We start from the raw sequence: 10676 nt of genomic DNA on the forward strand, positions 1-10676 counted from the left end.
ACTTTAAGAAGAATGAAGTCCAAGACTTTAAGAAGAATGAAGCCCAAGACTTTAAGAAGAATGAAGCACCACACTTCAAGAAGAATGAAGCACCACACTTCAAGAAGAATGAAGCCCAAGACTTTAAGAAGAATGAAGCCCAAGACGTTAAGAAGAATGAAGCCCAAGACGTTAAGAAGAATGAAGCACCACACTTCAAGAAGAATGAAGCACCACACTTCAAGAAGAATGAAGCACCACACTTCAAGAAGAATGAAGCCTAAGACTTCAAGAAGAATGAAGCACCACACTTCAAGAAGAATGGAGCCCAAGACTTTAAGAAGAATGAAGCCCAAGACGTTAAGAAGAATGAAGCCCAAGACGTTAAGAAGAATGAAGCCCAAGACTTTAAGAAGAATGAAGCCCAAGACGTTAAGAAGAATGAAGCCCAAGACGTTAAGAAGAATGAAGCACCACACTTCAAGAAGAATGAAGCACCACACTTCAAGACGAATGAAGCCTAAGACTTCAAGAAGAATGAAGCACCACACTTCAAGAAGAATGGAGCCCAAGACTTTAAGAAGAATGAAGCCCAAGACGTTAAGAAGAATGAAGCCCAAGACGTTAAGAAGAATGAAGCCCAAGACGTTAAGAAGAATGAAGCCCAAGACGTTAAGAAGAATGAAGCCCAAGACTTCAAGAAGAATGAAGCCCAAGACGTTAAGAAGAATGAAGCCTAAGACTTCAAGAAGAATGAAGCACCACACTTCAAGAAGAATGGAGCCCAAGACTTTAAGAAGAATGAAGCCCAAGACGTTAAGAAGAATGAAGCCCAAGACTTCAAGAAGAATGAAGCACCGCACTTCAAGAAGAATGAAGCACCGCACTTCAAGAAGAATGAAGCACCACACTTCAAGAAGAATGAAGCACCACACTTCAAGAAGAATGAAGCACCACACTTCAAGAAGAATGAAGCACTACACTTCAAGAAGAATGAAGCCCAAGACTTCAAGAAGAATGAAGCACCACACTTCAAGAAGAATGAAGCCCAAGACTTCAAGAAGAATGAAGCCCAAGACTTTAAGAAGAATGAAGCCCAAGACGTTAAGAAGAATGAAGTCCAAGACTTTAAGAAGAATGAAGTCCAAGACTTTAAGAAGAATGAAGTCCAAGACTTTAAGAAGAATGAAGCCCAAGACTTTAAGAAGAATGAAGCACCACACTTCAAGAAGAATGAAGCACCACACTTCAGGAAGAATGAAGCCCAAGACTTTAAGAAGAATGAAGCCCAAGACTTTAAGAAGAATGAAGCCCAAGACTTTAAGAAGAATGAAGCCCAAGACTTCAAGAAGAATGAAGCCCAAGACTTTAAGAAGAATGAAGCCCAAGACTTTAAGAAGAATGAAGCCCAAGACTTTAAGAAGAATGAAGCCCAAGACGTTAAGAAGAATGAAGCACCACACTTCAAGAAGAATGAAGCCCAAGACTTTAAGAAGAATGAAGCCCAAGACTTTAAGAAGAATGAAGCCCAAGACGTTAAGAAGAATGAAGCACCACACTTCAAGAAGAATGAAGCCCAAGACTTCAAGAAGAATGAAGCCCAAGACTTTAAGAAGAATGAAGCCCAAGACTTTAAGAAGAATGAAGCCCAAGACTTCAAGAAGAATGAAGCCCAAGACTTCAAGAAGAATGAAGCCCAAGACTTCAAGAAGAATGAAGCCCAAGACTTTAAGAAGAATGAAGCCCAAGACTTCAAGAAGAATGAAGCACCGCACTTCAAGAAGAATGAAGCACCGCACTTCAAGAAGAATGAAGCACCACACTTCAAGAAGAATGAAGCACCACACTTCAAGAAGAATGAAGCACTACACTTCAAGAAGAATGAAGCCCAAGACTTCAAGAAGAATGAAGCACCACACTTCAAGAAGAATGAAGCCCAAGACTTCAAGAAGAATGAAGCCCAAGACTTTAAGAAGAATGAAGCCCAAGACGTTAAGAAGAATGAAGTCCAAGACTTTAAGAAGAATGAAGTCCAAGACTTTAAGAAGAATGAAGCCCAAGACTTTAAGAAGAATGAAGCCCAAGACTTTAAGAAGAATGAAGCCCAAGACTTTAAGAAGAATGAAGCACCACACTTCAAGAAGAATGAAGCACCACACTTCAAGAAGAATGAAGCCCAAGACTTTAAGAAGAATGAAGCCCAAGACTTTAAGAAGAATGAAGCCCAAGACTTTAAGAAGAATGAAGCCCAAGACTTCAAGAAGAATGAAGCCCAAGACTTTAAGAAGAATGAAGCCCAAGACTTTAAGAAGAATGAAGCCCAAGACGTTAAGAAGAATGAAGCCCAAGACGTTAAGAAGAATGAAGCACCACACTTCAAGAAGAATGAAGCCCAAGACTTCAAGAAGAATGAAGCCCAAGACTTTAAGAAGAATGAAGCCCAAGACTTTAAGAAGAATGAAGCCCAAGACTTCAAGAAGAATGAAGCCCAAGACTTCAAGAAGAATGAAGCCCAAGACTTTAAGAAGAATGAAGCCCAAGACGTTAAGAAGAATGAAGCCCAAGACTTTAAGAAGAATGAAGCCCAAGACTTCAAGAAGAATGAAGCCCAAGACTTCAAGAAGAATGAAGCCCAAGACGTTAAGAAGAATGAAGCCCAAGACGTTAAGAAGAATGAAGGCCAAGACTTCAAGAAGAATGAAGGCCAAGACTTCAAGAAGAATGAAGGCCAAGACTTTAAGAAGAATGAAGCCCAAGACTTTAAGAAGAATGAAGCCCAAGACTTTAAGAAGAATGAAGCCCAAGACTTCAAGAAGAATGAAGCCCAAGACGTTAAGAAGAAGGAAGCCCAATAAGTCGATAAGAAGGAGGAAGCCAAAGAAGTCAAGGAGATGGACGAGATGAAAGGTGTCATGAAGAAGACCATAGCATGAAATGGATGAGAGTCTACGACTCCCCCTGGACAGGGCACCAGTCCGCTTCACGTTACTTCACTAGCCATGACTGGCCCCCTTATTTCCAGCTGGGATGACTGGGACCGTGCATGGCATCTCTTGTACAAGGATCCAGACAGGTCACCTGATTCACACCTGTAATCAAACCCCAATCCAGAGGTTTATAAGCAAAGTTCCTCAACTTTACAGATAACCGACATGAATGTTGGAGAAATGATCAAATTTAGCAGGAGGACAAATCCATTTGAATTCTGCTGTTAACCAGGATGTGGATTCTGGATCAGGGATCATGTGAGGATATTTAGGGACATTTTAATCTATTTATAATGACTTTTTTGAGCCGCCTCATTAAGACTTGAAGATCCAGAATATTAGTGTTGAACCAGGAAACATACAGCAGCAGTGAAAAAACGATGCTGTTCGTCCCGCGCGTCTTGATGGGACCATGTGTGTTCTGAGCATGTTGCCAGTTTTTCCTGATCACAGTGATCAGCACAATCTGAACAAACTGTGCAAAGATGGTGGACACATCCCTGTCCTGAGAAAAGTCAAACACAATATCTGAGAGTTTGAAAGTCAAACTCCGACATCTGAAGTAGTTTTGTTGGTTTTTGTTCTGTTGTTGCTTTCACCTCCTGACCTGCTCAGAAGTTCTGCTAAAAATGATTTGGCCTTGGTCAGTCTGGTGGGTGAAGGCCAGCAAGGGGGCGGAGTCATCTGAGGCTCTAAATAAATATCTGTTTATATCCATTTACAGCAGAGAAGAACTTTGAAAAACAGAAGATGGAAGATTAATTAAAAACAACATTATAGGATGAGGATTCAGATGTTTGCTGGAAGGCAGAGGGACTGAAAAGAAATGGTAAATGGACTGCATTTATATCACGCTTTTCCATCTGCATCAGATGCTCAAAGCACTTTACAATAATGCCTCACATTCACCCCGATGTCAGGGTGCTGCCATACAAGGCGCTCACTACACACCGGGAGCAATAGGGGATTAAGGACCTTGCCCAAGGGCCCTTAGTGATTTTCTGTTCAGGCTGGGATTTGAACCAAGGTTCTTCTGGTCTCAAGCCCAACGCTTAACCACTAGACCATGACCTCCCCAAAAAGAGCTGATAAGTTTAAACAGAGACTGAGGATCAGCAGGAAACAATCACAGACTGAACCCTGGACTAACCACTTGATTGGGTGACCTGGAGGGCAGAGAGATGGACTTCTGACCAGAAGATCTTCAGATCTATTCCCCAACCAGGAGTGTTATGTGGTCCCAGAATTAAGGCAAAAGTTAAAGGTCAGGTTTATAAGACAACTAGACGACCAGCAATGCTGAGCTCAGACATGGGCAGTGAAGGGAGTGCAGGAGGAGAAACGAGAATGCCGAGATGGATGTGGGGAGGTACAAAGCTGGAGAGAAGAACTAAAGGAGAAATAACTGTGACGTGTGATGACACGATAGAATGACTGCACACACGCCCAAGTAGCAGTACCGCAAACCTCGCTACATCAACAGGCTGCACCAGGTATGAAACACGAGCAGTAAACTGCCAAACCTAAATTTATTTTCTCGTCTCTCACAGCAGATGAGACACGGGTGGAGCCGGGATGAGGCAATGCACTCTTGTCCCCGGCAACTTGGCCTGCTCAAATATCAACTTGCCCTTCCTGCTGATGGGTCTCAACATCAGTGAAGGACGTGTGGGGAAGAGAGCGATGGGAAGGTTGAAGAGGTGGATAGAGTAAAGGAAAACTGGAAGGAACTGGAGATTCAGGATGGGACTGTATGGAGAGAGAGTCCACCAGACCCACGGAACCACGTAGACATAGAACCCAAAATATCACATTTCTCCTGGCAGAATTTTGTAGTTTGTTCCTTTCCAGATGTTTTTGGTAACTTCCCAGGAGATTGTGACGGGTTCATCAGCTCCGCCTCGTAACGAGCTGCAGGGTCATGTGACTTCAATCAGCCGCGGCGCACCCAGAACACCAACAGACGACTTTTCTGTCTAATGAATATAATAGCAGGACTGACAGGCAAACATCTGGCGGCGGTGCGGCGGATATGAAAACAGTTTGCTCGGCATCTGTAGACTCTGACAAGCAGCGGCGCCTCATTTTTAAAGTAAAACAGCAGCAATTAGAGGACCATTCAGTTCCAGTTATCTGAGCTTTGTTTATTTATCGGTCCATCAAAGTGTCAGCGGCGCCCTGCAGCAAACCGCACCGCCGTGCCAATCCAGCGCCACTTGCACATAATTACAGCAGGTTTTTATTCCATTTGCTGTGCTGCAACCAAACAATGCGTGATCACACGTCCCGCTCGGAGGACGCGCACGAGCCGTCGTACATTATTAACAACAGCGGAGAAACTATTCATGATGACGTGCCAATTTGGGAGATTTACAGCCAGATCAGACGTTTTCTGCTTCACCCCCTGCAGTGCTGACGGGGGGATGTGCAACTGTGTGATGTCTGAGTCACGTTTCACTCCGGCGCCTCCTGAGATCCTCGTGGTTGTAGTCGTGCAGCGGGTATTTTTGGTTGGCGGTTTGGATTGGGGCCTGTGAGTGGGCGAGAGTGGAAGCCGTGAGCGATGGTGTCCAGGATTAGTGGTCAGAAAATCAGATGATGGGAGCGTGCGCTCTGTCAGGATGAATAATCAAACAAAGGAGCCGATGCCGACTCAAACACATGGTGCTGAAGCCGGCTGAGCAACTCAAGGTGAGACATCAGAGATCACAAACTGAATTCACTGCTGGTCCGCAGGTCCTCTTTTGTCCTCCCAGGAGAACCACCTGAATGAACCCAGAAGAAAAGACCTTCTGGGTTCAGAAATGGACATGTGAGAGACATCCCCCATGAGCACTTGCGCCTCTTATGCAGCTTCATTTTTTTTACTGCATTCATCACTTCTGTGTGAAGGTCAAGGGTCACCTCTCAGTTATTCTGTCAGTGCCAGGTTTCTTCTGCATGGACTTGTTCTTTCAGGACTGAATATTGTCATGAGACAATAGTTCCAGTGGTCATGAAGATGCAGAAGTTGGCGCCACGTGGCACCAACCCAGCATGATCACAACATGTCTGTTCATGTCGGTGCTGAGATCCAGTTCTTACATTTGGGAACCAGCAGACAACATGAAGAACATGGAAACAATCACAGGAGACACTGTTGTGGCTGCTGTTTGTGTTGTCTAAGTGTCTGTAGTAGTTCTTCCTCATCCACAGTTTGAGTAAACAGTAATAGTGGTTTGATCGTGGATCACTGGACATTCAGGCTACGGATACGATGACTGAGCCGGAAAACAATGTTCCAAGCAACAAGAACATCATAATGAAGTGGACCTGAACATCTGTTTCAGCTGAGCTGAGCCAGTGAAACTCTATGACTCTGGAGATTTGAATCCAGCCATCCTGATGTTGGGTCAGTGACAGTTGTCTCCTGCAGACTCCTACTGGATGGTATGTTACAGTCCTAACCAGATTTCGAATTGAAGCAGTCATTGGGTCGCCCCATGTGCCTCCGGTTTAAGGTCTACAGAAGGTCGATAAGGTACGTACAGCATCAGTAATGATGTAACGGGTCATTCCATGTCAAATCACCCAATGGCTTTCACCCCACCATCCCAGATTTTGCTGAAATTTGGTTTCTTGGGTAGATTAGGCTGGCAAAGAAGAATTTCCAAATATTAGCCCAATCAGACCAACGGTTCTCAAGTTATGACCGACCCAATTTGGCAAAAATTGTCCAAAATGGGGGTGGTGCCCGATATTTGGGCCCCCATATCTCACCAACCAGTGGGGCTATCAACAAACAAGTGGTGTCTCTAGACTGGAAATTGTCGAAGGAATCCAATTCTGGACTTAGATTTGATGTAGGAGAAAGTTGAAATGTGATAACCTTTTGACCTTGATGTTGGCCTTGTTGCCCACGTGACCTTGACCCAGAATCCACCAAACATTGTAGCCCCATATCTTCCCTATATCATCTAAAAAAAAAAAAAAAAAAAAATCAGAGGTGTAGTTTTCCCTCATTATCCACAAATCCACATCAAGTATACCTTGTCTGTGCAGTTTCAGCTTGTCTTTTACATGTATATAAAGCTCTGTCATGGTCTGAAACACACTAAACACCTAGTAATAAGACCATGTTACCTGATACCCAAACTCCAGCAGGAGCAGTCCCTATTACATAACACCTGAGTTGATTCTGTAAAAATGGAGATGCCTAAAGGATCACCCAAAATAATAACTGGCAGAGGCCTTACAGATGTCATATCTAAGGGACGTGCAAGATCTGGTCGTATTTCATACTATGGAATATAATGGATTATCTGTGAGGATGGATAGACATTTCATAACAAATAATGAAATATGGTAAGGAGAGGAAGAAGGAATATAAATGGTTTAAATATAATTCAACTTAGATACAGTTTTTTCTGATGTTCTTATTTTTATAATAACTGAATAATTGAATTGTGGGACAGAATTCCCAATAACTGTAGACATATTCAACCTAATGTACCAATAGAAAATGCTTTTCTTTACTGTTTAGAAGACTGTTAGTTGAATTTTATCATGGAATGGTAGAAAATGACTTCAATACAAAAGATGTATGTACGTACTTGGAATCTATGGTGTATTTATAATAATATAAATAGGATTTGAGATACTATAGGGTGTATATGACATATGACAGGCCTCAGTGTGGAGTATTAGGCTACATATTCATTTGTTATGAATACATGCTAATTAAGAATAAGAATGAGAAAGCGTATATATTGTAATAAATTTTATTTATTGATGCAGTAATAGACATATTTAAAATACCAGTTGAACAAGTTCTCTGTATTTAGGATGCCATACTCAACAGGCTCTGCCAACTTGGCATTCCTTTAATGGGGGTTACCCCTTATAAAGTTACTAAATAAAAACTAAAGATGTGTTCCCTTGTGAATAAGGTGCCTGGTCTTACAGCTGGCTGTTTTAGTGTGTGTTTCTGTGATGTAATTGTTTACTTGTTTGATTATAAAACATTCATAGTTTTCCCTTAATATGGGAACTTGCATTTCATTTTAATTGTGCAGACCTGATTTTCATCCAATTTCACTAATTTGTAAAGGGCCACTTGTCAAACATCTTAGAAATATTCCTCACATCATTTCTGCTGATGCTGTATTGTCCTCTGGATGATGAGAAACAGAGTGATGGGGTTTCCACGACACATAATATATCCTCTTCTCGCAACCAACAACAGTATTTTTTTTTTTTTACAAATAATTTCTTTTGAACCTGGGATTAAAATAATCTAATCCTTGGGCTGGTGGACAAAATAATTAAATCCAACATCAGTTGCATATCCTTATATTGTGAAGAAAAAAAAAAGATTTGATTCACATTTTATCGGTTTGACAAGGTATACTTGATATGGATTTGTGGATAATGAGGGAAAACTACACCTCTGATTTTATTATTTGATATAGGGAAGATATGGGGCTACAATTTATGGTGGATTTTGGGTCAAGGTCACGTGGGCAACAAGGTCAACATCAAGGTCAAAGTAGAGGTCAAAAGGTCATCCTATTTCAACTTTCTCCTACATCAAATCTGATTTGGATTTGGATTCCTTGGACAATTTCCAGTCTAGAGACACCATTTTTTTTGGTTGATAGCCCCACTGGTTGGTGAGATATGGGGGTTCGAATATCGAGTGCCAGCCCCATTTTTGGTGATTTTTGCCAAATTGGGTGGGTCATAACTTGAAAACCGTTGGTAGGATTGGGCTAATATTTGAAAATTCATTTTTGCCAGCCTAATCTACCATAGAAACCAAATTTTAGCAAAATCCGAGATGGTAGGCTGAAAAATTTTATTTTGGGTGATTTGACATGGAATGACCCTAACCGCTTTGTTTAGAATTTGCTGGTAAACAACAAAAATCAACTGAGTTTTGACCCCACTGATCCTGACTTTTGGTCAATCTTTCCGGGGCAATTCTAGAATCCATCTCTATATGTGTACCACGTTTAGTCCCGAATGCATTGAATACTTGTTCTCCATGACGAGGCGCCAGAGTGCCGGATCACATTCAGAGAAATGCCCCACGTGGCCAGAATGCTGCAGCTGATGGTTCTCCTCATCTGAGACTCCCAAAGTAAATGTTTGTTTAACACAAAGTCATTCCATCAAATACAGTCGGTCATGGATTCAGGTTACCAGTTAACAACCAAGTCTCACAACCGTACAGTAAGACAGGAAGTACCAGGAGCCCAAAGACTTGGACCATATGCTCTTTCCATTCACTCTTTCACTCCAATTAAGGGTTAAGCTCTTTCCAGTCATCCCTCAATCTCAAAGGCTGATCACCCAAAGACATGATTGTCACTGCCGACATAAGTGAAGGTCTCTAGAGGTTCCTGATCCAGGACAATCACAAACCCAGACACTCAGATTCACCAATATTCTTGCCTCTAGTGGGTTTTTGTTTGATTTGGCTATATGACATCACAAAGAGCCATTTTCCACACTCACCATTAAATTGTTTACAGTGGATTTTTGTCCTTAATGCTGACATTTACAGACTCACGGTTGTGCATTAAAAGGAGAAGTCACATTAAAGTGAACAACCTGTGCAGTGGCCCTTTTCTGCTTTGATTTGTTTGTTTTATTTCAAGTGTTTTTTATTGAGTCAACTGGTTAATTGCACTGACTGGTCCATTAAACACAACATATGGCAGACACACAAAGAGAACCAAAAATTAGAGCCAATTTATGTCATGCACATCATTGCAGAATATTATGTGCAGAACCTTAATAGGAGCCGTTTGGCAAACCGTCGTAAAGTGGGAGTAACTGTGTGGGGATGTAGAAAAAACAAAACAAAACAAAAAAACCAGACGATAAGCATCACGACAGAGAGGGAGTGACGAGCCGGAATGAACAGGAGGACGTGTTGCAATCACCGCTCCAATCTCTCCCCGACATTATTTCAGCCAGAATGAAGAACAACACAGCGGGATGTGAAACAGTGCTCACATTACACAAAGACTATTCCCGGTTGGATTCATGGCTGCTTTTAGGCCTGCAGGTACTCGGATCTCATCAGAAACATCCAGAATTCTGCAGAGAGGGAAACATAGGGCTGATAAAGCTGACAGCAAAAAAACCCATCTGTGTTTCTACACAAATCACTTGTCTGCTGTCAGGATGAGGACCAAAAGGGCAGAGACAAAGTGGGTGAGAGCCTACAACTCCACCTTGGAGTCGTCTACACCGGTTTGTGGTATCACTGACATGTCCGATATGTGTACTGGTATTCCCACCTCTTTGATTTCGATATATCAGCGCTGGATGTGCCGAGCAGTTAGTTTCCATTATTGTGCAGCAGCACTGAGCACTTTAAGTTGTGTCTTGGTGACACAGCAAAAAAAAAAAAAAAAAAAGCAGCAGCAGTTTCTAAAGCATGTTTATGCTTTGCCTTCTTTAAAATCTGTACAAGGTTTGTTTCTGAGGATGACACATGCGATAAAACCTCCTCACTTGTCAATCAGACAGCAATTTCTGCATAATTATATGAGTTTTTCTTTTCATCATATGTTGTCCTCCTGCTCACACAGACTGTGCAGGTGCGTAGCCAGAGGGGGCAAGTGAAAGGAATAGCCCCCCCACCCATGCTGCCGGCCCCCTTACAGAAAAGTTCCATTTTTGAAGACTTTTTTTTCATATAATAACTACAACTGATCA

Source organism: Thalassophryne amazonica, chromosome 14 (assembly GCF_902500255.1).
Source record: "Thalassophryne amazonica chromosome 14, fThaAma1.1, whole genome shotgun sequence".
NCBI lineage: Eukaryota > Metazoa > Chordata > Actinopteri > Batrachoidiformes > Batrachoididae > Thalassophryne > Thalassophryne amazonica.